The following is a 3,938-nucleotide window of genomic DNA, read 5'->3' on the forward strand; positions in this document are numbered from 1 at the left end:
TCGAACCCCGAGGACGAGGAATGCCGGTCTCCGCCTGGAGGTCCCAGCTTAATCGGCGAAAATTTTCTAAGTGCCCACGGCTCTGCCGGGCTCGTGCATCCGACCCGCGCCGGTTCCCCAGCCGGCCTGAAATAAGGCAAAACCAGGCTCTCCCCCTGGAGCTCAGAGCCAATTGTGGCGAAAAAACGACTAAGTGTCAACTTTCGAAAAAACGACTAAGTGTCAACTTTCCAAAAAAACGGCTAAGTGTCGACTTTCGAAAAAACGGCTAAGTGTCAACTTTCGAAAAAACGACTAAGTGTCGCCTCTGAAAAAACGACTAAGTGTCGCCTCTCTGAAAAAACGACTAAGTGCCCACGGCTCTGCGGGGCTTGTGAGTCCGCCCCGCGCCGGTTCGGCGGTCGGCCTCAAAAAGCGAAAAATCAGCCTCTCTCCCTGGAGCTCACCAAAAATTTGTCGAAATTTTTCTAAGTTCTCCTCGAGGTACCAGGGGGTGAGGTACCCGGGCTAAGGTGCAGTACCTTTTTTGGTCTTCAGGTGCGCCAGAGTACAATGAAATGGTCCCAGTAGTCAGTGTACTCATCGACTTTCCCCCCGTTTTCCAAAGCACCCCGTTTACGAGTATGGAGGAGATGGTGCTGGTCTCCCCACGGCGTCGGACACGCCGTCCTCGACAGCACAAGGTCGGATAGAAGACCTGAAAAGCGCCGTGGCACGCGCTGGAGGTGTCACTGTGGCGAAAAAGTGACTAAGTGTCAACTTTCGAAAAAACGGCTAAGTGTCAACTTTCGAAAAAACGGCTAAGTGTCAACTTTCGAAAAAACGGCTAAGTGTCAACTTTCGAAAAAACGACTAAGTGTCGCCTCTCTGAAAAAACGGCAAAGTGTCAACTTTCGAAAAAACGACTAAGTGTCAACTTTCGAAAAAACGACTAAGTGTCACCTCTCTGAAAAAATGGCAAAGTGTCAACTGCGAATGTGGTGGTGCATGGAAGGAAGTGGAGGACGGCCGCCTCCTTAAACACAGGCCGAAGAGGAGCGTCAGGGCCGGCTCCTTAAACACGGACCGAGTGTCGCCCTTAACACAGACCAAGCGGAGGACGGCCGCCTCCCTAAATACAGGCCGAACCGGAGCGCGAGGGCCGCTCCTTACGAGTGTCGCCCTTAACACGGACCAAGGGGAGGACGGCCGCCTCCTTAAACACAGGCCGGAGAGGAGCGTCAGGGCCAGGCTCCTCAAACATGGACCGAGTGTCGCCCTTAACACGGACCAAGGGGAGGACGGCCGCCTCCTTAAACACAGGCCGGAGAGGAGCGTCAGGGCCAGGCTCCTCAAACATGGACCGAGTGTCGCCCTTAACACGGACCAAGGGGAGGACGGCCGCCTCCTTAAACACAGGCCGGAGAGGAGCGTCAGGGCCAGGCTCCTCAAACATGGACCGAGTGTCGCCCTTAACACGGACCAAGGGGAGGACGGCCGCCTCCTTAAACACAGGCCGGAGAGGAGCGTCAGGGCCAGGCTCCTCAAACATGGACAGAGTGTCGCCCTTAACACAGACCAAGCGGAGGACGGCCGCCTCCCTAAATACAGGCCGAACCGGAGCGCGAGTGTCGCTCCTTAAACACGGACCGAGTGGAGGACGGCCGCCTCCTTAAACACAGGCCGAACAAAATGACACAAAGTGTCAACTGCGAATGTTGTCCATCCAAGGAAGGAGCGTGATGCCCGGCCGGCTCCTTAAACACAGGCCGAGAGTCGCCCCGGACGGTCCGCCTCGCGGCGCCCGTCTGCTCGGATAAAATGACACAAAGTGTCAACTACGAATGTTGTCCATCCAAGGAGGGAGCGTGATGCCCGGCCGGCTCCGAAAACACAGGCCGAGAGTCGCCCCGGACGGTCCGCCTCGCGGCGCCCGTCTGCTCGGATAAAATGACACAAAGTGTCAACTGCGAATGTTGTCCATCCAAGGAAGGAGCGTGATGCCCGGCCGGCTCCTTAAACACAGGCCGAGAGTCGCCCCGGACGGTCCGCCTCGCGGCGCCCGCCCGCTCGGATAAAATGACACAAAGTGTCAACTACGAATGTTGTCCATCCAAGGAGGGAGCTTGAGGCCCGGCCGGCTCCTTAAACACAGGCCGAGAGTCGCCCCGGACGGTCCGCCTCGCGGCGCCCGTCTGCTCGGATAAAATGACACAAAGTGTCAACTGCGAATGTTGTCCATCCAAGGAAGGAGCGTGATGCCCGGCCGGCTCCTTAAACACAGGCCGAGAGTCGCCCCGGACGGTCCGCCTCGCGGCGCCCGTCTGCTCGGATAAAATGACACAAAGTGTCAACTGCGAATGTTGTCCATCCAAGGAAGGAGCGTGATGCCCGGCCGGCTCCTTAAACACAGGCCGAGAGTCGCCCCGGACGGTCCGCCTCGCGGCGCCCGCCCGCTCGGATAAAATGACACAAAGTGTCAACTACGAATGTTGTCCATCCAAGGAAGGAGCGTGATGCCCGGCCGGCTCCTTAAACACAGGCCGAGAGTCGCCCCGGACGGTCCGCCTCGCGGCGCCCGTCTGCTCGGATAAAATGACACAAAGTGTCAACTACGAATGTTGTCCATCCAAGGAGGGAGCGTGATGCCCGGCCGGCTCCGAAAACACAGGCCGAGAGTCGCCCCGGACGGTCCGCCTCGCGGCGCCCGTCTGCTCGGATAAAATGACACAAAGTGTCAACTGCGAATGTTGTCCATCCAAGGAAGGAGCGTGATGCCCGGCCGGCTCCTTAAACACAGGCCGAGAGTCGCCCCGGACGGTCCGCCTCGCGGCGCCCGCCCGCTCGGATAAAATGACACAAAGTGTCAACTACGAATGTTGTCCATCCAAGGAAGGAGCGTGATGCCCGGCCGGCTCCTTAAACACAGGCCGAGAGTCGCCCCGGACGGTCGCCTCGCGGCGCCCGTCTGCTCGGATAAAATGACACAAAGTGTCAACTACGAATGTTGTCCATCCAAGGAGGGAGCGTGATGCCCGGCCGGCTCCGAAAACACAGGCCGAGAGTCGCCCCGGACGGTCCGCCTCGCGGCGCCCGTCTGCTCGGATAAAATGACACAAAGTGTCAACTGCGAATGTTGTCCATCCAAGGAAGGAGCGTGATGCCCGGCCGGCTCCTTAAACACAGGCCGAGAGTCGCCCCGGACGGTCCGCCTCGCGGCGCCCGCCCGCTCGGATAAAATGACACAAAGTGTCAACTACGAATGTTGTCCATCCAAGGAGGGAGCGTGAGGCCCGGCCGGCTCCGAAAACACAGGCCGAGAGTCGCCCCGGACGGTCCGCCTCGCGGCGCCCGCCCGCTCGGATAAAATGACACAAAGTGTCAACTACGAATGTTGTCCATCCAAGGAGGGAGCGTGAGGCCCGGCCGGCTCCGAAAACACAGGCCGAGAGTCGCCCCGGACGGTCCGCCTCTCGAGGCGCCCGCCCGCTCGGATAAAATGACACAAAGTGTCAACTACGAATGTTGTCCATCCAAGGAGGGAGCGTGATGCCCGGCCGGCTCCGAAAACACAGGCCGAGATTCGACCCCGGACGGGCCGTCTTCTCCCGGCGCCCGCCCGCGTACGCCCCCCATCCCCGGTCGCCCGTCTGCTCCCGGCGGGCCTCCGAGTACCCCCTCACCCAACTGACCGACTGGCACTCATGACCCGCCTTGGTAGGGCCTCCATCGGCCTCGGCTCGTCCGACGTCGGGTGGACGGTTCCTACCCACTGCGGGTCGCACTCTAGCGCCCCGGCCGCCGCGTGAGCGTGCGCTCCCCGCGCCGCCCCGCAGGCCCCGGCGCGACCGTACTGCGGCGAGACCGAGACGACCCGGTTTGGCATCCATCCCACCTAGCCACGATCCACGGAGGCCGAGCGAGCGGCTGAGTGTCGGGCGCCGCGCGTGCGAGCGTCC

Source organism: Syngnathus leptorhynchus, unplaced genomic scaffold (genome assembly GCF_054491065.1).
Source record: "Syngnathus leptorhynchus isolate UIUO unplaced genomic scaffold, UIUO_Slep HiC_scaffold_689, whole genome shotgun sequence".
In the NCBI taxonomy this organism is placed as follows: Eukaryota; Metazoa; Chordata; class Actinopteri; order Syngnathiformes; family Syngnathidae; genus Syngnathus; species Syngnathus leptorhynchus.